The following is a 26,429-nucleotide window of genomic DNA, read 5'->3' as shown; positions in this document are numbered from 1 at the left end:
CTGCATAACAGATTGGCACGGATCATTGCCCACTTGTAAAGAATTATTCCATGATAACAAGTGGTCATTTGTTATTTGGCTCACATTTTGCCAAGGGTGTGCCCTGGACAAGACACTGGACTTAAAAATCAGGACCCCCTGTTCTCTGACCCATTTAGAAGGGTAGATTTCAAATACTCCCAAGGTGTTAATGGCAGTTTCACTTTACACAGTGTTTCTGGCCTTGTTTTAAAAGCTCTGCCAAGTTTTGCTTTGCTTTGTTTTAGTGACACCGTTGAGGCTAATGGAGTATTGTTAGGAATTAAAACTAAAACTTGACTTCAAGGCCAAAAGCTGAAATTCTGATAGAAGAAGTCCACTAAAATACCAAATCTCTTTAAAATTGTGATGCATTCTTGTGAAGATCCAGATTGCAAAAGGTCTAAAAATATCTGACCTTCAGAAGAGAGAAAGGACTGTTAGGATATTACTTTTTTATGCAAAAACCATAAGCTATAGTTTAAACTGAAGTATTAAAAAAAAATCTCTAAAATTTTCAGCTGTTGCTATAAGATTGGCTAGCTAAGATTATATGGTCATAGGAAATTCAGTACACCAAGAGTCTAAAAGCCTAGTTTTGAGGGACCTATTCATAAATTACTACTTAAGTGAAATTTTACAAAATGTGTAATATTGTTATACCTCACTTTACTCATTTGAACAATGGAGTAATTTTATCTGTCCTAGCTTCTTCAAAAGGTTGTCCTGGAAATCAGACATGATGCAAGTTAAGATCTTCTATAAATTCTAAAAAGCACACAGAAATGAATAGTCTTATTTATCTTTTATTACTGTCTTATCATCTGCTGAAGATTTACACTGTGACCTATAGCAAATTTCTTCTTATCGGCCTAGACTCAATTCTGCAATTTCCTGAAATGTCAGTTTACCCCCAAAGAATATGTTTCTATCTCAGAAATAGTAAATTATATATTTTTTAAAAGTCCTAGGGTTAGTTAAAAATGATGAGATTAGTGTCAGTTGTGCAATACAAATCCTAGAGACCTAAAAATTAAGCCAGATTTTGCCAGTGAACAAGGCCAGTGGGTTAAACATTTTAGCTGTGTAAAGTTTATACAAGTGAAATTTACTTACACCTATTATGTGACCTAGATAGCAGCAAATGACTCTGCAGAAGCAAGCAGCCCCTCTTGGCTTTTGGCTCCTGTGCAAGAGCTCAGCTTGGAAGATGCTGATCTTCAAAATGTTTTATTGGACCATGGGATCTTTGGAAGTATAGTATTAATATATAAAGGAGCCACTGCTTTGTGGAAGCAGCAGGGTTGTGGGGTCCATTTCACCTGTGCCACTCGGATGTTAGTGTCCTGATAGGAGGGATTCTACAGAGTATAGTTGAGAAAACTTTAATCTATTGACTTTCTTTTTTTTTTTTTTCCAATTATCTGGGTTTTTTAAATTAAATTTAATTTTTTTCAGTGTTCTAAAATTCATTATTTATGCACCATGCCCAGTATTCCATACAATACATGCCCTCCATAATAACCACCACCTTTCTTACCTGATTCAAGAATCGCATCTGTTGTCTACTGTTTTCTGTCACCTCTTAAAGAGGCTGTACGCTTTGATAGTCAGTGGTTCTAATTATTGGAAAATGGACCCCTGGTGGAGCTGAGAAGTCAGTCCATGCAGTGTTGACATTCTGCTGCTGGTTTTGTCATTTCAAGCAATTCAGACCCAGGCTCCCCTTTCTTGTTATGACTGCTTCCCTCCAGGTGTAGGCAATAGTCAAGTCTCTTACATCTCTTCTCCAGGACAAACATTCCTAGTTTCCTCTATTTTTTCCAATCTCTGCATTATGCTAGCTACTGCCCATAAGACTAACAGTTACTTGTCAATATCCTTCTTAAAATTGAGGGCTCAGACTTGAATCCAACATACCTGATTTGGTCTCCTCAGCACATGCTCCCTAGAAGCATTGTTACCCCAAAACTGCACCTTATACACCATCTACCCAGCCAACGTTCAATAGTTTATAGAGTTAGTTTCTAGCCTGAAAGTGGTTCAATAAACAATACGCTGGGCTAAGATTTGTTACTAAGTGTGGGAAACCTAATATTATTATTAGGGCATATTACCAGGAAATGCTGCTGTAATTTCTTACCTGTCCATGTTGATTCCACCCCCCACCCCGGGTGTTTCCTATATCCTTTTTATTCTTTCTATTTCAGTCATTCCCAAACTACCTATTTGCTCTCCTAATGACTGTCAAAGAGGCCTATTGACCTTACTAGATGTTGACAGTCTTCAACCTTTGTAATCAGATAGGGGCTAGATTTTATCACTAAATTTTTCACTGACCAGTGGGGCTTGCCTGACGACAACACTTGGTGATTAAAGTAGCTTTGTGGAAAAGGTTTAAACCTGTTTAAAGCCATTTTATCTACTTCACAATTCCGAGAGGCATCAAATAGAAGTAAATCGGTGTATTTTAGAATTTTCCAAGTAAGGATTTTGGGCTTTCACACTATAACCATTCAGTGGCCTTCTGGCATCCCAGATGGGGATATATTGAACTAATCAAATACTGTATTCCATTAAGCAGTTGAGAAGAGTCTATGAATATAGTAGCAGCTGAACAGGGTATTATTGCCTTTTTTTTTCCCCCAAAGGTCCACATGTGTAAAAAATATTTACTCTCATTTTAAGCATTCTTTCTTGAGCCTCTGTGGAATTGGTGAGTTTTGAGACACAAAGGAAGGAAAAGAGAAGTAAACAGCTTCTACAGCATGTCGGAAGCCAGCTTCTCTGGAACCCTATTTTCCCTAGGGTGACAGTTGAAGTCTTTCCCTGAGAACCTATAGTGGGTGGAACAGCAGTTAAACTAGCTCACTTTTACAATTCTCTCTTATTTCCGGGATCAGACCATGTGGTAATACTAAAACTTCTGAATGGAAAGGCTGCCATAGTTGAGGTCATGCTGTAATCCCTCCAAACAGCACCTTCTGATTCGCATCTTTTCATAATTTTAAATCAACAATCACATGAGTGGAAGAACTAGATAAGATGTCCCCAGTTATGGCGGAGCCAGGTGGTGGGTATTAGGGAGGGCACAGATTTCATGGAGCACTGGGTGTGGTGCAAAAACAATGAATTCTGTTACGCTGAAAAGAAATTTTAAAAAAAATTTTTAAAAAGTGTCCCCAAATAATGAAATCCAAAGAGGGAATGCCCTTCTGTAAGCTGGGAAATGCTAGAGTCTTCTTGTTGATCCAGACAGCTGCCCTTCCTTCTCTCCCTCTTCCTGCCGATACAGGAACTGGCCCATTGAAGCAGAAGTTACTTTATGACAGAGGGACACAATGTCTTATCTATAATGAGTAATAGAATGTGAACATTTAAAATGCACATGTAGTTTTCAGTAGGTCAAACCCAGAACTTTTCACCATAGCATTACAATACATTGGAAGGAACAAAATCAGTGAGAAACAAATTTGGGGGATAAAAATATTGAAAAGGTTTCTGTAGTTATGTTGAAACATTTTTTACTTGGTTGGTTATCAACAGATGGCTGCATGTGTTGAGTAACTTAACCCAAGTCAAACTGTACTTGTATAAAACATCACTATTTCCTGTGTTTGTGTCCAATATAGATGACCTTGAATTCTGCTATCTAGTTTTGCTTTGTACAAAATCAATTCTCTCATCTCATCTTCAGGCTTCCTTTTTTGAGAGCCAATGCCATTGACCCCTCTTTCTGGATGAACTGGTAACAGAGGGAGAAAAAAGAAACCAAAAATGCTTTGGTAGAAAGGATTCTTAAGTAGTAGGGCCTTAAGGACACTTCCAAAGATAGAGAACTCTAACTTTTGAAGTGGAAATAAACTATAGAGAGGAAAGTGCCACTTTGTTTCTACTCATCCCCCGGCCTTACTTAGTCCTATCTTTCCTGAACAATCCTAAAGCAGGGCAGCCAAACTATCCTAGGAGAAATTAAAGAGCCACATAGTTTCCAGGGCTGGGAATGAGCTACTGGGTTAAATAAAGCACTGACATTCGTTAAATGATGATCATGTTGTAGGCTCTGGTTTAAGTTTTGACACAAAGTGCATGATATTATCACTGAAAGACAGCACAGTGTGGTAGATAACCCCACAAGTTCTAGAGTGGGACTGCCCCTAGTGCAATGTTATTTATTCCCCTAATGTCACAGATTCCTCCTCTGGGAAAATGTCCACCCTCATTCTTTATTACCAATTTATGGACAAAGCAACAGAGATTGAGGACCTTGCTCCAGGTTGCATGATTAATTAAATACCAACATTTGAGCCCCAGCAGCCAAAATCTGCACACTTGAGCTCACTCAACACTGACTCTGACTGCTACATTTATAAAAATCTGTTTTCTCCTTTTTAATTTTCTCCTGAAATGCTATCTATCTCTAAGTGTGCTTCTCACACTAGATTATAATCAGAAGCTTCAACTAGGAAGCAGCAGCTGTCTTTATATTTAAGTTAGCAGTTCCTAAGGATTTCCAGGGCCCATCCCCTTCCCAGAACAGATCTTTGAGAGGGATTCATTACATGTGAAAGGCATGTTGATCAGACTGGGGTGTTGTATCTGTTAGCCAATGTTCCAAAACAAATTACTCCCAAAATTAATGACCAATAATACTAATACCTTACACAACATCTGAGCATCAGAAATCTAAAAAGACCTTAGCTGGGTGGTTCTGGCTCAGGGTGTCTCACAAAGCTGCAGTCAGGATGCTGGCCAGGCTGCTGTCATCTGAGGGTTTGGCTTGTGCCCCAAGATGGCTTCCAAGATGGCTTCCTCCTTTGGCCATTGGGAGGAGGCCTCAAGTCTTTGCCAGGTGGAACTCTCTTTAGGGCTGCATGACATGCAGTGAGCTTCTCCCAGAGCAAGTGACAAAAGAGTGAGAAACAGAGACAGAGAGAAAGAGCAGAGCAGAGCAGAAGCCTCAATATCACATATTAGTACTTCTGCTATTTTCTTTTTGTTTCACAGACCAACCCTGCTATCATGAGGTAGTGGTGGAGGGATCTACACCAGGCACTACCCAGGAGGCAGTGATTATCAGGGGTCATCTCAGAGACTGGCTACTAGAGCCACTATTTTATCCTTGAAGACTAGTCATCTATTGCTGGCAGAAATTTAGCCTATAGAACCACTACTTTTTAGAATTTATTATGGTACTTAACAGTGCAAATTCTGGGTCAGTTTTATGCCCATAATGTGAGGGTATGTAATTTAGACTAGTGTCTTTTCTTCTCTCCTCCTCAGACTAAAAAGATCAAGACAAAATGTAGACTAAACTATGTTAGATAATATTTAAAAGAAAGGCAGACAGAGGAGATAGAGGAGAGCATCAGGAAGAAGGAATAGCATATACAATTTAAGGAGAAAGAAAGAATGGTAGGCTTAGGGGAGTTCTTTATCTCAGAAGACTAGTGTATAAATTAGAGAATGGGGAGAAACACTAGAAAAATATAACCCAGAATTCAGTCAAGAGGATTTTGTATGGCACATTGCAGGATTTTGCCTTCTAGGCAATGAGAGGGGAGGATTTCAAGTAAGTTAGTGATACTAAAACAATTATGTTCTAAGAACATCCCTCTGGTAGAGGGTAGCTTGACAAAAGTAAGGCCAGAGGCCTTAGACCACTTAGAAGGTCATTGCAAATGTACACAGGTGTGGGGCTTCTAAAAAGTGTAAAGCTAGTAGTGATGCAGAGGATGGGATGGATTTGCTCAATAATTAGGAGGAAGAACCAACAGGATTTGGTGACTGGATGGGTCAGTGCCACAAAGACAGCATGAACATGAGAAAAATCTCAAACTTACGGTCTCAAGTGAAAAATGATAATATCTTTCAGTGTTCTCATAAAAATTAGAGTATGTGTGAGATTTCTAGCACAGTGCTTGGCATGACAGAGACACAATTAACTGTAGCTATAAGTAAATATAAAGAAAGAAACCAGTGAATAAGAATTATTAAAAAGGACACTCCTCTGTGTGTGTATGTGTATGTTGTGTGTAGATCAATGCAAAATACCACAAACAAAGGATTCAGCCTCAAAACTGTAAAAGATTTATTTAACAATACTGATGTCCTCTCTGGACTATACAGAGGAGTTTCTTTCCAGGAAAGCACCATGCTTTGCAAAGTCACAAATGCCAAGGTCGGGGTCAAATATAAAATAGAAAATTAGAATAAAAATAAGGAGAATGGTATTAGAGCTACAGGATGTCCCTAAAGTTTGGAAAGATAGATGAATATGTATAATGTTGTCAAAGATATTTCATTGTAGAAAAAATGTTTCCAGACTTTATGGACATCCTGCATGTCTGTGTGTGTGTGGGTTATATGTGTGTGTGTGTGTGTGTGTGTGTGTGTATTCATACTTACATTTTTTTAAAGCACATTAAATAAAAGTTTTAGCAGAAATTTACTCTTAAAACATGTTGATGCAGAAATGTTGTCCCAATAGACAATCCTCAAAATAATCAACTTTTCATTTTTAGAAAATCCTATTGCATTGATATAGAAGTTGGGTAGGGAAGAATCTCCTCCACAATTTTTCATTATTTAGCTTGTATCTCATTGTAAGTTTTGGAAGTGGCCTCAACTGCTTGACGTTTAAGGCGTTTTAGACTTGAATGCTCCTTGTTTCATTTTTGCTTGTCCTAGAAAAATGGGTTGTGTTAAATTGAGTTTTGTCTCTGACCTTTTGAAAAAATTATCTCCATAGTTAAGGATCCATTTTGCTGTTTTTAGTCTTCTCTGCATGAGCTGAGAGGGTGGAGCCAGCCCTGCTTTCTTCTCCCTGTTCTAAGCCCTCCATTTGCCCACATGTATACCGTGGGATAGAGGGGACATACTGATGGCTCCTTTTGGTTAAGGGGACTAGACTACATCATGCACAGAGCACACACATCTAAAAGTGCTAGACTGCAGACTGCCAGGGAAAACCACTCTTGATGGAGGATTGCCATATTACAGTTCAAGAGAAATGTTCAGCCCCTTGCTGCCCAGTTCTTAATGTTATATGGTAGGAATCTCTAGGACAAAATTGGGCAGATCCAGCAGAAGCAATTCTCTACTGCTGAATGAGTAGGGCTTCTTGAACTTTTCATTCTGGTTGTATATACCTTGATCTCTTAATATTTTTGCTTTATATCCCCCTTTTAAAATGAGTCATCAACAGTATAAAGCATAACCAGCTATCTGGAATGTAAGAACATGGGTTTATTATATTATAATGAACTCCAAAATGCAGAGGCAAATTGTAGGTATGTAGTTTCATTTCAGACCCGGGTTCTTCAGGCCTTTCTTTCCTTCTTCCTGTCTCCAGTTTCTCTTCCTAACACTAACTTAAATATGCCCCAGGCTCAAATTAAACTCTTCTCTTTCTTATCCCCTATTTATCTCTAAGGCAAGATGTCTGTTTCTCTTAATCTGTGGACTTTGTTTCCCTTCCAAGTCTACTCTTAGAAGCTTCTGGACACATTGGGCAACAAGGTCCTGTTGCATTTTTGGACTTTTAATTTCTCTGCCTGTGTGACTTGTTCTTCTGGGATGTTTCAATTTATGTTTGTTGTCCTCATATGATTATTAAGAGTGGCCCTTTTCTGCTTCAAAAATATTCTGGTTTGGGTGATAAATTATGTGATCACCTTATTTCATAAGGCATCTTTCTTATCAGCTTTCAAAACTTAGTGGGAAAGGAGTGGTGAGAGATACTAAGTTCCTGCTTCCTGGTGGAACAGAACATGGTTTCACATACAATACTGATTGTAAAATTCTTAATAGTCTGTACTTTGGAGTTAATATTATCTCCATTTTTCTAACAAAGAAGCAAAACCTCAGAGAAGTGAAGTAACCTGCCTAAGGACACCTAGACAGCTAAGAGTAGAGCCGGTACACTGCACCCAGGGTTTCCTTACTTGTGGACTACTCCTTTTGCTACTCCTATTTCCTCCAACTTCTGGAGCCAGCCTTGGAGGTATTCCATTTCCCCCTTAATAACCTGTGGAATGCAGAATACAGTGAGGTATATAAAGTTCTGTTTGCAAAGATCTGGAAAAGGTGCTTAGGGAAATCCTCCTTGGAAACAAGTTTGCTTCACACTCCCCTAATTCCCTTTTGCTCTGCAGAGCTAGGGAGGATCTAAGAAGGGAACTCTGAAATCAGAATCCGCAGCAATTTCAGCCATAGTAATTTATAAGCGTGGGCGAGGACCTGTAACAGGTGTGACACCACGTTGAGTAGTGTTAAAGTAACTTCAGACCAGTTTCCTTTACTTCCTCCCATTGCAACCAGGAGTAAAGCTATATCAGCTGATACAGTTATACAATGTGCCCACCAGAGTGTCAAACGAAGGGCTCAAGGAATGCTGACTGCCTTTCCATCTTCCTCTTGAAATGGTTCTGGCTGCTTTTCTACCGGTCTTGAAAGGTTTTGGTAAAATGAGAGAAATAAATTTAAATCGCTGAATTTGCAAACTAGCCTGCTAGTTAGGGACTGTGAGAGGCTATCTCCTTTTCCCAAGATCGCACGGACTCAGAAGAAAGTGCATGGGGTAAAATCTCTCCACCCCTGGGCCAGAACTGGACAGTCTGCATGGCAGAGCCTGGGCAGAAGCAGGAAGGTGGGGAGGCAGACAGGTTCAGCAGAATGGAAGCGCAGCCGTCTGGAACGTGTCCAGTTCCACGGCTCTTCCAGTCACGTGGCCGTACGGTCCCAAAGCAGCTCGCGGAAGGTGGAAACCAGAAGCCGGAAGCTGCAAACAACGCGAGACTTTAGAGAGGAGAGAATTTCATTTGTCAGAATTCCTCTGACGAGGTAATATCCTGGTAAGAGAAAACTCTTTGATGAGAATTCGTGGCAGAAGGCAGGCTTTGGGGCCTGGGTGTGTGCCCCTTGGAAATAATGAAACTTTAAAATGCGTAGAACAATGCTGGGCATGGTGAAAGGTGCAGAGTAAGCGTTTGCGTTTTCTTGATGTTGTTCGTGCGTTATTACTCTCCCCTTTAGCCCCTGACTGCTGCCCGGGTTTGTGAGCTCCTCTTCTAACTTTACTCCCCCTAGTCGAGGAATGCTTTCCCCTTTCTTGTTTCCTTTTTGTTTACTGGCTTGTAATTGACTGTAACACTGCGATCCTTTAAGGCCTACAACATGTGGATGTGACACGTGCACACTGGAATGATTACCATAAGACTAGTTAAGGCATTGGTCACCTCTCTTAGTTACCTCTTCTGGGTGAGAACGTTTAAGATCCACTTTCTTAGTGACTTTGAAGTATACAAAACAGTATGGTTAACTGTGCTGTACATTATATCCCCAGAATTGACGTATCTTCCAACTGGAAGTTTGGACCCTTTGACCAGCATCTCACCATTATCCCTGCTCCCAGCCTCTGGTAACCACCGTTCTAGTCTCTATTTCTAGGAGTTCAGCTTTTTAAAATTCCGTGTATAAGTGATTCCATCTGTCTTTCTGTCTGACTTACTTCACTCCGTTCCTTTTTTTTTTTTTTTAAGATTTTACTTATTTATTTGACAGACAGAGATCACAAGTAGGCAGAGAGGCAGGCAGAGACAGAGGGGAGGCAGGCTCCCCGCTGAGCAGAGAGCCCGATGTGGGGCTCGATCCCAGGACCCTGGGATCATGACCTGAGCTGAAGGCAGAGGCTTAACCTACTGAACCACCCGGGTGTCCCCGTTCCTTTTTTTTTTTAATTAAGTTTTACAAATTTCATGAACAATATTCTTGTAACTTTTTAAAATAGCATAGATAAGGCAGAAGCCCTTACTACTCCAAAGTCTTACACCTCTCCCTTCTCCACTGAAGTAACCATAGTTTTTAGTGTGTGTGTGTGTGTGTGTGTGTGTGTGTATATATATATATATATATATATATATATACATGATACGTATATACATGTAATATGTGTGTGTGTATATATATATATAAAGATTCTCATGGAAGTATATTTATATTCCTATAAGTAAGAAAAGATAGGCATAACTCCAGGATTTGTTCCCAATCTCAGAGAGATTGAGAATATATCTATATCCATCTCTCTATATTTATAGAAAATATTAGCATTGTTACTTGTCTATGTGTATTTTTCATAAACAGTAAATAGTAAGTGCTCATTCTGTAATTTGCCTTTTCACACAATAGTACATCTGGAGGATATTTGTATATTAATAAAAGTAGATTCACTCATTCCTTTTAAGTGCTGTGAAGCAAGCCACAGGATGGATGTATATAATTTAAGTAGACAGCTCCACTGCTGAAGCAAATTCAAATTGCTTTCGCTTCTTCCCCTGATTACAAGATACACTGCCAATAAATTAAATATCCTTGCTCAGACAAGTGGATGTTTTTGAGGGAACTTTTGTACAACGCGGGATGCCTTGATTTATAAATTGAAATACAAATGAGCAGCAGGGAGGAAATATTTACAACATACATAACAAGCTGCAACATGTTCTGGATTGTTATCCAAAATTACACATTAAAAAAAATTCCTTCAGATCGATAAGAAAAAGGCAGAAAGGACAGGAGGAAAAAAATGAAAACATGGGCAGAAGGTATAAGCAGACAATTCAGAGGAGAAATAAAAATAGTTGCTAGACATATAGAAAAATATTCTCCCTTTCCAGCAAACAGGGAATACAAAGTCAAACAGTAAGAGAGTGTCTTTCCTATGCTCTTTTGACAGAGATGAAAACACCTGAAGATGTCAAGTATGGGTGGGAGGAAGCAGATTTTCTCAAACCCTGCTGGTGGGGCCACAGCTGGACAGCCCCCTACACTTAAAAGAGGACCCCCAGTGGCCACCACTGCCAGGCATCCTGGCCACAGAATCAGGGCTCCGTCAAACATCCTCTGCCAACCTAGGCTTTGTACTGTGGGGTTGAGGGTCAATGAGCTGGGTCAGACTGTAAGCAAATACCAAATACCCAAATACCAATTTGAGTGACTTTCCTCCCAACTACAGGTCCCATGGCCAGCCATAGCTAATCACCCCTTGCACCTCCCTCCCGGGATAGAATTGTCCACCAGATTTCTTCAGAATGCAATTATAATTCAGCTGCTGGCAGCCTCACTGTGACTCCATTCCTTCCCTGACACTCAAGACAGTAAGGCAGGAGCTTACACCTGAGTTCAAGGACCACCATGTGACTTACCTCTCTTTTCTTTCTGACCTGCCTACCTACCTAATATGGGCATATTCATAGTATCTGCCTCACAGGGTGATTAGGGTAGTGGTGATTACATGATGGAATGATGGAGGGTAGTGGTGATTACATGATGGAATGTGTCATTAAATCTATAGAAATGGGAGTAAGATGCAGTAAATTAAAAATTATTATTATTATTCATTGTCTGAAGTCTAAGTGTGGACACGGTTTAAAATATCTTCCAGGAAACTCCTAAGCCCACGTGTCCTGCTGTTCTTCCCCCCACCCCATATCCCCCAATAAAGCAGGAAAGCAGAATGCAGTGGGATCTGGGGATGGGGTGAGAACAACAGGAGGGGACACCAAATGTATTTCCACCCAGCCTCAGCCTAGCATCCCTTGCTTCTTTCTCCTGTGAAATTACAGCTTTCTTTGGGACATTATGACTAATGTCATTCCAGTTATGGAATGACCAAAACGCACAAAATAGGACTTGTGAATCATATACTCAGCACTTTAAAGATTTATTTATTTTAGGGAGAAAGAGAGGGGGAGCTGGGGCGGGGTAGAGTGAGAGGGAGAGAATCTCAAGCAGATACCCCTCTGAGCTCAGAGTCTGACTCCAGGCTCGATCTCACAACCCTGAGACCATGACCCAAGCCAAAATCAAGAGTTGGACGCTTAACCAACTGAGCCACCCAGGTGTCCCTGTAGTCAGCACTTTAAAAATTTAAGATATTTGTTGAGTATACTGATGAGTGTATACTTGGGAGAGGGGAAATTAGGTGAAAATTAGTATTTTCTGAGCATTCGTTGTGTGCTAGGTATGTACTAGATAAGTTTATATATGTAGTACCTCACCCTCACAATTCTGAGGTCATTATTGCCAAGCCCGCCATTTTTTGTGTTTGCCTTTTGTTATTATTTTTATGAAGGAACAGGCTTACTGAAGATCTATACTGTTAAATTAATTAACAAGGAGGCCTTTTGTCTTTAATGCACTAATAACCTGTGTAAGCAAAATAAACCTATGCTTGAAATGCCTCAAGGTTAAGAAATCAAAACCTAGAGACAACCCATCACAAACAGCCAGATGGGCTTCCAAATAAGTCAACCACATAAGCTATCACCAATCAAATAACTTCCTTGTTTTGCCTCTGCCTCTTCTCTATAAAAGACTCCTGTTGGTAGAGTGTTCCTAATCACTTCTGGTTCAGTGCTGCCCAATTTAAGTTAGTTTTGCTCAAAACAATTTAAAAATTTTAAGATGCCTCTGCCTATCTTTTAACAGTTCTGGTGTCAGAAGATGGGTGTGAAGGTCTCCAGGAGCAACAAGCAATGAGCAGGGATAGGTACCAACTGAGCCCCTGGTTCTCACTGATTTTCCCTGCATTTGGAAGTCCCAGGTAAGTCCCCCTCAGATATCCCAGCTGCACAGCTTTTGCGTAAGCTCTTAGAATTTATTTGAGCATTTCTTTTACCAGACTGGGTCCTGAGACAGACTGGGTCCAACTTAAACTGGTCTAGGTCCAGTGGGAAAACTCAGGTAAAGTTTTGTGTTTGTATTTTTCTGTTTTGTTTTGTTTTTGAAGGAGAAAGAGTTCCTTGAAATGCAATCTGGGACTCCTCCATCTGGCACTCTGGCTAACTTTATGTATAAAAATTATGGACCCAGACTTGCGTTTGAACAAATGAGCTAATCTTACCAAACATAATCTTGAATTACTGTTGCCACAGTGAAAACTTTTAACCTAGATAATCTTATCCATTTATGAGATGGCCTGGAGAGAAAGGGGTCTCAGCCAAGAACTCAGAAATGTAGAAATGTACTGTTTCTGGCCATGCAGATGGGACCACTAAGATACCCACTCACTCTGGAACCGGCAGATGGGATCCTGGAAAAAGTAGCAGAAACCAGTGGAGGGTGAGAATTCTTACTAAAATCCAATTCCTGAATCTCTATCTGTAGTGCCCAGTCAAGAGAGGGAGTTAAAATATCACATTGTCCCTTCCTTTCCAAATTAAGACTATTGTGAATTTGGTTTTGGGTTACCCATTGATTATCAACCCTTCCTCTCCCAGGGACAGCTTTATTGTTTGTCTCATTTTTGTCCTTAGAACTGACTTGGCCTTCTGTCTGTCTGGGGCATGTAGGTTATTATTTCTTATATGTGAAGGTCGCTTAACCATTTTGTTGAGAAAATCATATCCTTAGGATTTTCTCAACATAATGGTTGAGTGACCTGAAAATCATAAGAATATGATTTTCAGCTAGCATCCTACTTGCGATTGGCAGCTCTCACAAGAATTGCCTAAATCTTTCTTTCTTTTGGTTTTCTTTGGGAGTGGTTCTAGATCTTGGTAGGGCTGTGTCTTTTTCACTTCATTAGGAATACCTATTGTGTCTATAGTCAAGCCATAAAGGACTTCCTGGTTTTGGTTTCAATTAACATCATAGGTATTCCTTTGGTTTAAAATAAAAAGAAAAATGAAAGAGTTCAAGACTTCCAGGAATTTTGTTGTTTGTCCAGGCTAAAACCTGATAATAAAATATTTGAAAGGATTTTTTTAAATGTGTTCTGTGGTCAGAGGTTGGAAGGTGATATTTAGAACCTGACAGGGATTATTTGATAGACCTTCTCACCTAAGATAAGATGGACATAGGGGATTTTTTTATTTCCAGCCTATTGTAAACTTTTCCCTGATATAAAGATGCAAATTGAAGATAATGGACGGATGAGCCCCTTTATTATATCATTTTTGTCGCAACCTCATTTTTTGAGGAATTAAAAGCAACAGCAGTTGTCTTACAAATCTGGTCTTTTTAAGAATGTAAATGTTCAAAGCCCACCTCTCCTTTTATTAATCCCCAAGCTCTCCCTTTTCATCTCAAAATACTTGCAAGATATTGTAAAAGACCAAGAAACTGGAAATAAAACTTCTTGGAGAAAACATGTCCTTTGAGATGTACTACCTGGTCTGTAGGAACCCAGAGGAATCTCTTTGGGTGAAAATGCAACCCTTCATTCACTTGGTTTCCAATGAAATCTTTAAAGTCTTCTCCATAATTATTAGTAAAAAAATCTAAGCCCTCTAAGCAGGTAAACTTAACTTATTCCATCTGCCAGAAACATAATTTGAGTCCAACTCTTCTTCTGTAAACTAGTAAGTTTTATACTTAATGTATCTGTTTCATTGCTAAAATTTTAAAATAAAAGCAAAAATCTCTGTTTGTATCTGCCTGAATGTTTATGTATGTCTATATACGTATGTCATAGATGTTTGACTATTGTACTTCCAGATGGTATCGCCAGACTTAATTTGTGAAAGAGCTCTATTTAATTGGCTTAAAGAAAATTAAGTGCTTATATAAATTAAGTATTCTCTCAGAGATATGGAAACTAACCCAAATGTTTTTCAAGTTAACATCATCTAGGAAAATCTTTCATAAATAAAAGCTAGTGTAAGTTTTGTTGGTTTAATTAAAACAGGCATGTCTTCAGAGTAATCAACATTAAGTATAATGCACACATACAGATTTTATTCTATGTGGGTTTACCGAAAGTCTCACATGCTTGTGTTATCTGTTAGAAAATTGGTTAGCTCTTTAATATATAGTGAAATTTTCATGAGTTAGCTAAAATATAATCACTAAGAACAGATAAATTAATACTAAAGAACCCCAAACAATCCAATTAAAAAATGGGCAGAGGACCTTAATGGATGTTTTCCAAAAAAAGACATACAGATAGCCAACAGACACATGAAGAGATGCTCAACATAACTAATCAGGGAAATGCAAATCAAAATGATGATAAGATATAACCTGTACCCATCAGAATGACTAAAATCAAAAAGACAGGGAAATAGCAAGTGTTGATGAGGATGTGGAGAAAAAGGAACCCTTGTACACTATTGTTAGGAATGTAAATAGGTGCAGCCACTATGGAAAACAGTATGGGAGGTTCCTCAAAAAATAAAAAACAGAAATACCATATGATTGTATAATTCCACTGCTGGGTATTTACCCAAAGAATATGAGAACACTAATTTGGAAAGATATATGCATTCCTGTGTGTTTTGCAGCATTGTTTACAATAGCCAAGATATGGAAACAACATAGATTCCATTAATAGATGAGTAGGTAAGAAAGTTCCTGACACAAACACACACACACACATATACTGGAATATTATGCATCCATAAAAGGGATGAGGTCATGCCATTTGTGACAACATGGATGGACATAGAGGCTATTAATGTTAAGTGAAATCAGACTGAGAAAGACAAATATGGTACGATTTCCGTCATATGTAGAATCCAAAAAAAAAAAGCAAATGAATAAACAAACAAAAGTAGAATCAGATCCATAAATACAGAGAACAAACTGCTGGTTGCCAGAGGAGTGAAGAGTAAGAGGATGTGAAAAATGTGTGAAAAGGAATGGGAGATACAAGCTTCCAGTTATGGAATGAATAAGTCATGTGAATAGAAGGCACAGCATAAAAAATAAAATAAATTCTATGGAAAATGTTTAAAGATTTATTTTTTATTGGGAGAGAGGGGCCAAGGGAAGAGAGAGAGAGAGAAAGACTTCTAGCAGACTCTCTGCAGAGCAAGGAGCCCAAGGTGGGGCTTGATCTCACAACCCTGAGATCATGACCTGAGTGTTAGTTAAATAAAACACTTAACTGACTTAGTCACCCAGGTGCCCCTGGAAAGTGTTGTCTTTTTTTTAGATTTTATTTATTTATTTATTTATTTATTTATTTTATTTTATTTTAGATTTTATTTATTTAGTTAGTTGTATTTATTTATTTTATTTTATTTAAGACAGTGAGTGAGCAAGACAACATGAGCAGGGGGAGGAGCAGAGGAGAGGGAAAAGCAGACTCCCTGGTGAGAAGGAAGTCCTGGGACTCTGGGATCATGACCTGAGCCAAAGGCAGACACTTAACTCTCCGAGCCACCCAAGTGCCCCAGGAAAAAGTTTTTAAAAGGAACAGATAAATAGATGTAAGCAAGATAAAAGTTTATGAATGAACTTTTCAACAATAATTGTGTTTTATGTTTTGCCTCCTTCAAAATAGTTTCTAAACTTTTTTGATAACTTGAAACCTCAAAGTTAATACTAAATTAAGTTAAATGATGGCTTTTCACTGAATAGCTAGATCAATTTCTAAATAAGATCCGACAGTAAAACATTAGTCACTGAACATGGGTTTATCTACTTTTGGCTTCTTATTACAGAGGAATTAAAGATATTTGGGTCATTACTAAATATGTCTTGTGCCACATTGAAAGATTTACTATGAAGAAGAATATGCTTCTAGAAATTATGGGATGTATTTATAAATTTGCCAACTCACAGAGTGCTAGCAGAACAGTTCCACCCCCGCTTATTTCTTACTTTTCACTAGGAACTTGCACATTAAGATTTCTAAGGGTTGAGAATTGTAATCAATATACATAATTAAAACTACTGGAAATAATAAAGGTGAAAGGAAACAGCTGTGTATGAAAAGTGGGTAAGGTAATTAGGATGTGTTTTTTGAATAAGGAAGTGTATGGAGGATGTGTTTTTGTTGAGGGAAAAAGAGTGGTTTTGTAGAATGATGTAGTAAAAAGAATAGAAAGAGTCATAAAGTAGAATGACAGATTGTTCCAGAATGAGAAAGAGAAAAATTTAGCACAAAAGATGAGTGGATACAAAAAGTTGTAGAAGGTTTGTAGAAAAGAACCACTGGGTAGGAAACTTGATGTGTGGTCTAGCTGGCTACTAGGAGAATGGGTTTCTTTACGTTTGAAAGAGTGAGACAAAATATCAGAAGTATCCTGGTACAAAATTAGAATTTGAAACTCTCTGTTAAAAATACAAAGTGTTCTTGGCCTGTTGGTCTGTTCTTCGTAAGGTATTGTGAAAGGTATTCCTTTACGTTTTGGGTATCTGCCTAGAAAGCAAAGATTTTGTGTCTTAATGAAATAATATCCTGTGCCTCATTTGTTTTTGCCAGGTCTTTGATTACTTCGGGAAACAAGTCTTCCTAGTATTAAAAGAGCTCAGTTTTGTTCGCAACCATGTAATCTTCTTTATTTGCCTTTATAATCTTCTATTGTCACTTTGGTATATAGACAATTAAGCATTATTTCACAATGATCCGTGATCTTATTTAATCAAATGTTCAAACTTTTTGACATTTTGACAACTTTCTAAAAATAAAATTCTAATTGGAGCTTTTTCACCTCAAATTTACTTTGAGGTTTGCCAAAGGTCCCTGGAAAATCTCAAAGGATTGGAGATATAAAGGAGTTGTTAAACTAATTCAATTTGTCATGTTAAATTACATGGGAAGTATTATCAAATAAGAAGTGATGATAAACCTTCTTAAGTTTTTAATGTATGGACATTCATTTCTAATATAGGTATTCCAGAAACTGAAGTTCCTAGTTATTTATCAGTATTCTCATTGTCTAATGATTACCTTAAATTGTTGTATGCCACGGAAATAATTACGTTTTCTTATCAAATGAACTCTCATTAGATCTTCAACCATGGCCATTTGTCTTTTTGTTCTCTATAGAGTGTTATTGTTTTACTTTGCAAAAGTTCTTTGTCTTCAGAGGGATTTATGGAAAGACCCTGACATGTATTCTGGAATCCAGATTTCTGATGACTTTGAAATTGTACTGCTGGACAACAGGATAGGAATTTCCAGAAGTCTAATGGAAAAGCTGTATTCAAGGAGTACAAAAATTAATAACATGAGATTGAATGAACTAATGACAATGATTATAATTTTTAGTGTCTCTGTTTGAAAAATTAGTAGTTCTTTAATGTTTTGATTTTCAGGTTTAAGGAAGCCTTTTTCTCTTTTCTCTTAAGCTATCTATGACCTACAGCAATTTAGTAAAAATACACTTTCATAAACAAAATTGAAACATTTGCTTTTTCTCCCTACGTGATCCCTCCAGAAACTTATTGAGTGATCTTATTTTCATGGCAGTTTGCAAATGTTCCATAAGACTCTGTTCTTCTTATAACAGGACACAGTCAGAAATATTGGTTACATTACTAAGGCTTTGACTAGAATGTCATCTTTAAGAATGATGTGCATATAATCAGATGTGACCAGACAGTTTTAAGGAACTAAGTTTGACTTTACGGAACCAATAAAGCCTCTTAGAAAAACCACCTGGTCTCTTGCTTACAGGGTTCCAAACTTTACAAGGTGAGTAATAAAGGTCACTTCCTGGCAGACTTAGGAACGTTGAAATACTGGAGGACCTGAGAAAGAAAGGGATTTACCCAAATCTATAGATATTCTAGGAAAAATCTGATGGTCAGCCTTTGGCTTGTCTTCTAAGCCGTGAGATGCCTTTTAAAAGTCCAAAGGTGGTGGGGATTGTGGAGGGCACATATTGCATTGAGCACTGGGTTTGGTGCATAAACAATGAATTTTGGAACCCTGGAAAGAAATAAAATAAAATAAAATAAAATGGAAAAAAAAGGTCCAATCTTGAATTCCTTATGAAAACTTCCAGCAAAACTACCTTAAAAAGAGCATGTATGACCAGTCACCATTCTTGCTTTTCTTATGTAAACAGGCCAAATTTAATGAAACTAAACTAATTTTGCAAGCAAATTAGTCTGGCTTTGATTAACCTAGATAGAAATTGGTGTAACTATGGAGACAAAAATTATGTTTCAATGGGAAACTCTAGCACACCCTTGTGGGTATTAAATTCTAGTCCTGTTCAGTGTCATTGAGGTTTTGTTATACTTGTAAACTGGACTAGATTCTGAATTACTCTCATTTTCTCAAATATCTGGCTATGACTAACCAAAGTAATATTTCCAATTTTTGCCTGCCTTTCTGACTTGGAATCACTAAGAACAAAGACTGCCCTTGAGCATTGGCGGAAAGGACCAAACCTACCCAGATGGCAGCCAAACTTCAGGGCCTTGAACCTTGGGTCCACATCTCCCAATTAAAAATGCTCCTCTAGACTTTTGGAACTACACACCAGCTGGAGATCTAAAATCAAAAGTGTCTAGGGAAGTTTCTCCCCAGAAGCAGGCAACACTTTGAAGTAGAATGCTCTCCCAAGATCATGAATCAAGATTGATCGATCGATCTATCTATCTCTATTCCTTGTGCTCTTTTGCTCTTTGCTTTTTCTCTCTATTAATGCATGGGCAGACACCATTCCTTAACCCTGGCAGCTCTTGCTGAGTAAACTGCTAAGGCCATAGCTCCACAACAGAAGTCCCTAAGCTTTCTTACTAAGGTTGTTTTGGATAATAGAATTGCTTTAGATTATTTATTGGCCAAACAAGGAGGAGATTGTGCAATAGCAAATACCTCCTGCTTTAATTTACCTGGACCAGTGCCTCTGGTATTGTATTAAATACAAGACTTTGGAAAACAGTTCATTGGCTAAAACAGATCCACACCCCTTTGGATACATTCTGTGATTTATTTGACACCAGCTGGTTTGGCTCTTGAGGGCCCTGACTAAGGCACATACCCTAAGAGTCATCGCCATGATCTTCCTGATGTGGTGTATTCTCTCAAGGGTCTTAAAAACATGTTCATGGCCACCAGCAGGATATCAGATGGTCTCTCAGTGTGCTTAGAGAAAGAGAAATGAGATGAACAATGAGATGAACAGTAAAAAAAAAATTCTTCCACGGACCTCACATCGTATGAGTTTCATGATAAGATAAGAACAACTTCACCCTGATGGTGGCCAAGAATGTCACTAATACCAAATTCTTGGTCTATCTCTCACGTATGAGAAATTGACCAAAAGAGGGGAATCGTTAAATAGGTTCTGGAAAGAAGCGATTAGATGAAGTGGTTTAAATGACTTAGTAACCTATGTAAGTAAGCCCACCAAGAGCTAAGCCTTAAATGCTTAAGATTAAGAAATCAAAGCCTGGGGAGCCTGGGTTGCTCAGTGGGTTAAAGCCTCTGCCTTCGGCTCAGGTCATGATCCCAGGGTCCTGGATCGAGCCCCACATCGGGCTCTCTGCTCAGCAGGGAGCCTGCTTCCTCCTCTCTCTCTCTGCATGCCTCTCTGCCTACTTGTGATCTCTGTCTGTCAAAAAAAAAAAAAAAAATCTTAAAAAAAAAAAAAAAGAAATCAAAGCCTAAGGACAACCAGTCACCAGCAGCCAACTGAGTTTTCACAAATAAAACAAACACTTATGCCAGATAATCAAATAGTTTCCCGGCTTTGCTTCTGTCTCTTCTCTATAAAATCTTCCCTCCAGCTCCTGTTGGTGGGAGGTTCCTAACCACTTGTGGTTTGGTGCTACCCAATTTTAATCCATCTTTGCTCAAATCAACTCTTAAAATGTTTAATATGCTTCCGTTTTATTTTTAACAAGACTCCTCTCTGAGTGGTCCCAAGTCCCCTGCACCTGTTTTCTAAGTGCCTCATTTTGAAATCTTTTTTTTTTTTTTTTTGGGTGAACTCTAGGTGCATGACTAGATTGTGAGATGGCATGTGAAGCATAAGAATCAAATAATTAAACTAAATAAATCTCCAGCAACATGAAGAGAGCACTTTCATGCCCCGATGATTAGTAGATGGTTGATTTGACTTCCTTAGAGGGTACAAACGTTTACGGCCATTGACAGAAGAGGAGAGTGGGCAGAAGGTTAACAGAAAGAAGCAACGAGGGAAAGGAGTTCAGGAAGGGTTTACTGAGAAATCTGCAGGAGAAAAAGAAAAGTGAAATTCTCTGAGCAGTTTCAAGCAAGTTGGAAGCAGATCCTAAAGAGAGCCAAGAAAATGAAGGGTATGTGGGAAAGAAAATGATCAAGTGTGTCAGAGGAAAATTAAAATAGGCAGTCGTGGCTTGACCTGGGGATATCTCTAAATATCTACTTGGTAACCTTACTCTTAATGAATATGGCCCAAAGTTTATGTTCATTAGAGCAGCTAGATGATTTCATAGACACAATTGCATTGACAGAAGCTGTTATTTCAGTAGGTTCATTACATCATTTTCCAAAAACAACAGTACAGTGTAATGCTGAGAAATGAAGTTTTCCAGAAGACTCTGGTTTTCAGCAGGATGGTGTTCCCTGGTACTGCAGTGAGCTGAGCAATGGGATCTTTGACTGGTTTTACCTGGGCTACAGATTGTGGCTACCTTCGAAAGTGACAAGGCTGACAGCACGGAAAATGCATCTCTTTCCTCCCTTGAGCAGCTACAGCCCCTCCATCGTTGACACTGCAAAGAGGAAATCAGTGGTATCCCCTGGCATTGTGACATTTCCTTAGCCTCTGAATTGATTCTCTTTACTCTTCCTATTAAAACTCCTCACAGTCACCTTCCAAATTCCACATTGCTCAGAATTCTTTGGAGGACAAAAGTTCCCAGGACAAAGTTTCATGCTTTGTGTAAACAAAACCTCATTTCTATTATTTCCCATTTAGCCATGAGCAATTAAGCTGGAAACACAGATGTGACGTATATTTGTGATGACTTTGCACGTCTACTCTTACACAACCTTCATTGTCTTGGGGATCAGCAGAACCCTTACTGGCGTGTATGGATATCTTTGTGGCCCTCCTCCATTCTTGCATGATTAATTCGTTTATCAGCTTGATAATGCAGAGTTTGCCAGCACAAGGCTGGGGTCTCCATCCTAAATTCAGTTTTTTGGGTTTTATTTATTTATTTATTTATTTTTGTCCAAAGCAAAACTCTAAATGATACTTGCTGCTTTGAGGAACATTAGCTGCTCTAGTCTTTTGGTTTTTTTTCTAAGATTTTATTTATTTATTTGACAGACAGAGATCACAAGTAGGCAGAGAGGCAGGCAGAGAGAGAGGAAGGGAAGTAGGCTCCCTGCCGAGCAGAGAGCCTGATTCGGGGCTTGATCCCAGGACCCTCGGGGCTGGTCTATTCTTGCCACATCCTCTGGGAAGTTATTGTGGCCATGTGGGTGAGAAGGGGCTTAATGAGGGGCAAACGTTTCTTTCTTGATTCCAGCCTAACCACGCCCTCTAGAAAACTGTGACCTTGTGCCACTTGAGTTTTGGAAGAAGAAGAAGAAGAAAGATGTCAAGAGGATGTGAGAAGAGAATGAAAGAGGAAAAAAAAAATGTGAGAAGACTCCAGAGACTCCAGAGAGATTAGTTTTTATTGTCAGTACTTGAGGATATCTACAAATCTTCTTGCAGTCACTTGGAAATAACTGGAATTAAACTGCCATCAGAAAAAACAAAAACAAAAATAAAAACAAAAAACCATAGAATGGTGCAGAGATTATATAAATATCTAAGAGAAGAAGATGTTGCCTTGTCCACATCTTCATTAACTCTTTCCCTGACTCCTGGTATTAATAATGACTAAACAGAAAACAAGTCTATCCAGAGGGGTTGATGAGGGAATTGAGCAGCAAAGAGTGAGTTACTAAAAAACAGTGCTCATTGGAGGAATGAGTGAGGAGATAAAATAGTAACCAAAGGACTCCAAAGATTCCAGACCCATTGGCAAGTTTGCCCTGCATGTGGGGAGAGGTGTGGGGGTATTGTAACCAATGGAGTTCAAGGAATTCTGTGCTTTTGGCAGGTCCCACCCTGGGGTGAAATGGATTAGGTTGATCCTTTCGAACATTCCATTCAAATTATTCTTCTTTGTTTGATTCCATGTTCAGCCAAAATCTCTCTCTGATTATGCTCTTTCTTCCTGTGAAGCTCAGCCCCCAGAGTCATTGTGTGCTGACCCCACAGACCTGGAACACGGAAATGCTTGTAGCGTTCTTTGCATCGTAAGTCAGTATGTTGGCGCTCCCTTCCTATTGCTGTGTTGTTACAGTGATATAAATAATACGTGTATGGAGTCACACAGATTACAAGAATATCTCTGTCTGTGGCATGCTGGTATATACATCAGTCTTGTCAGCTTGCTTAAGGTGACTCTGCCCTAAAGAAGTAGATGCATCATCAGAGTGTCTACAAAGTCAGGTGACTCTGTCCGGATAGTTTGGGCTAGACCCAGAGGTAATAAATGCTTACCCGCTTGATTTTTTAGGAGACAGCCTACTGATGTCCCAGGCTCTGAAAGCAGAGAGTTCAATTGTGTCCACACAAGAGCTAAAGCATTGTTTCTTCTAACAAGTAAAGGGACTGGACTCCATAAGTATGTGGGAGACCATGTAGCTACAGTCCCTGGGCTCAGCAGAAAAGCATCCATTCTTCTCTAACCTATGATGGTAGCTTATACCAAAAGAGCATTTCCCATACTCTGTACAAAGATCTTCGAGAAGGCTGTGCCATTGACCCATTTTACAGATGAGGAAACCAGGATCCAGAGAGGTTGAGAGTCTCCTGCAGTGGTGTGGTCAGGGATTCAACACACCAGGCTGCCTTTCTCCAAAGCCCATGTGCTCACTGAGTCCCTTATTCCAATGACTTGCTTCTTTTCTTCTTAAAAATATTCCTTTCATTACAGGATGGCATCATTGAAGCCAGTGGCATATGGTCAACCTAACTGGCAAAACCGCTTCATGCCAGAGGGACGCTGTGCACCCTGGTCATCGGGTGTAATGGTACTGCAGGCCCACCATGCCTGCTATGGCTTCCTGGGGCTGAGAGTTCACTGCCTTTGATATAGAACATGGCATGGGCACCTGGGTGGCTCAGTGGGTTAAAGCCTCTGCCTTCAGCTCAGGTCATGATCCCAGGGTCCTGGGATCAAGCCCACATTGGGCTCTCTGCTCAGTGGGGAACCTGCTTCCTCCTCTCTCTGCCTGCCTCTCTGCCTACTTGTGATCTTTGTCAAATAAATAAATTAAAAAAAAAAATAGAACATGGAAGCACTGGTTGATGGGTGCTGTGGATGTGGGGGAGGATGTAAAGAGCCTTATTTTATACAAGGGCCACAGGTCTGTCATTTTTACTTCAAGTTTTGCTCATAAATTCATCATCTTCAGGAATATTTTAGCTCTACTTCGACTATAACCACTCTCAGGTAGAATTTCTGATTCTGCTGCTCTTTATTTTTCCACAGAAGATAAATATTTATCTGCACTTAATATTCTCACAAACTCCTGGGCCATTATAGACAGTTCTACTCTCATCTCCATATGACTCAGAGCTCAGCTACATTCTTTCTATAGATCCAAATTGGCCTGGACCTCTGAGTGTATACTATATTATGCAAATATAGCCGCAGTGCGTGATGTCTTCTGGGGACCTCCAAGTGAATGGGCAGGTTTGCAAAAATTGCATTGCTATGACACAACTCCAGAGCAGAAATCTCTCAGACATGGATAAATAAGGCCAGAGAGACTGCTGCCTCTTTCCAGAAACATATTTGACAGTAAGAAGGATTTTATAGGTGAGGAAACAGGAACACAGAAACCATTTGATTTGGCCCCATCATTAGCTAGTTTATGGCTGAGTACATAGGAAATACTCGATACATATTGATGGAGTGAATAAATGAAGGAAAGAATGGATGATAAATGCATGACTGACAACTGCCTCTCTCTTCTGCATTCTAAAATATAACCCAGGTAATATCTCTTCCTGCTCACAATCGTCCAGTGGCTTTCCACTATTCTTGGTGTAACATGGAAATGCCTTCCTACAGCCTACCTCTGTGACCCCTACCTGCCCTTCAGATCCAGCTGCCTTATCCCCATGATCCTTAATCATAACTCCAACCCTGCTTGCCCTGCTGTTCCTCCAATAGGCCAGTGCATTCCAATCACAGGATCTCCATGTGTGTCGATCCTTCTGCCCGGAAGCATCTTTCTCAGAGCTTCACGAGACAAATTGTTTTATTTCATCAGGTGTCAGCTCAGTGGCGTTCATTCACATAGCCATTAGGTTTGTCTCTCCTCAAGCCAAATCCTCAGTATGAAGTTTATCGACAACCACATCTCCAGCACCCATGTATGCACCTGGTACCGGGAACACAATGAATGCTCAAGTGATATTTGGTGAGTAAATTAATGAAAGCACACTGTCTCCACAGTAAAATATTATATGATCCTCTGAGTGGATAGTTCAATTTACAAATAAGTAAAACAACGTGGGTACAAAACAGAGTCTGTCAGATACAAAACACAGAAATGTGACCACTTGTAACTATTAGTTTTTTGTGTGAGCCATCTCTTGAATCTGAAGCTATCACCAGATTCACAACTCAAAAATGCATGTTTTTCTACAGTTGCTTATATAGAATGGTATAGAATGATACACATTATGTGTAAAGAATGATGGCCAGTAAATTTCTCACCTGCCTTTTTATGAAAATTGGGGTAAGAACATTTCAAAAGAGATCTACTCGCTTAACAAATGTTTAGATACATAATACTAACAAACTAAATTACAGGTATGGGTGCCATGTTGCAGAGCAGATTTCTAGAACTTATTCATCTTGTATAACTGAAACTTTATACCAGTTGAAAAGCAACCCCATTTTCCTCTCCCCTCCCCTGCCCCCAGAAAGCATCATTCTAGTTTCTCCTTCTATGAATTTGATTATTTTAGATACAGCTTTAAGTGGAAACGTGGTATTTGTCCTTCTGTGACTAGCTTATTTCACTTAGCCTAATGCCCTCTGGGTTCATTTATATCAAGATTTCTTCCTTTTTAAAGCCTGAATAATATTCCATTCTCTCTCTCGCTCTATCTCTTTCACACTCATATACACATGTACACACCCACCCATATCTTCTTTATCCATTCATCTATTGGTGGACACTTGGGTTGTTTCCATGTCTCGGCTATTGTGAAGAATGCTGCAATGAACATGGGGGTACCAAAGACATTTTTCTGAGATAGGGATTTTATTTCCCTTAGGTATACACCAAGAAGTGGGATTGCTGGATCATATGGTAGTTCTATTTTTACTTCTTTGAGGCATCTCCATACTGTTTTCCATCTTGATTGCACTAATCTCCATTCCCACCAACAGTGCAGAGGGGTTCCAGTTTCTCCACGTCCTTACCAATACTTACCTTTGTCTTCTTGATACCAGCCATTCTAAAAAAAAAAAAAAAAAAAAAAAAAACCACACACACACAAAAACAACTTTTTAAAAAAGATTTTATTTATTTGACAGAGAGCGATCACAAGTAGGCAGAGAGGCAGGCGGGGTGGGGTTGGGGGCGGATGTAGGCTCTGACTAGATCCCAGGACCCTGAGATCATGACCTGAGCCGAAGGTGGAGGCTTAACCCAC

General features: G+C 39.2%; 1 long non-coding RNA gene across 1 annotated transcript; it reads left to right on the top strand.

The window, feature by feature from the left end:
- The first annotated feature begins 12,676 nt into the window (after positions 1 to 12,676).
- On the top strand, positions 12,677 to 13,913 carry LOC116877863. Its single transcript, XR_004384731.1, has 3 exons — positions 12,677 to 12,759; positions 13,061 to 13,137; positions 13,834 to 13,913. It is a non-coding gene; the product is annotated as an uncharacterized LOC116877863 (long non-coding RNA).
- The last annotated feature ends 12,516 nt before the right edge of the window (positions 13,914 to 26,429 follow it).

Source organism: Lontra canadensis, unplaced genomic scaffold, assembly GCF_010015895.1.
Source record: "Lontra canadensis isolate GAN:19392208 unplaced genomic scaffold, GSC_riverotter_1.0 scaffold54, whole genome shotgun sequence".
NCBI classification, from domain to species: domain Eukaryota; kingdom Metazoa; phylum Chordata; class Mammalia; order Carnivora; family Mustelidae; genus Lontra; species Lontra canadensis.
This window is presented reverse-complemented; position numbering and strand designations above follow the sequence as displayed.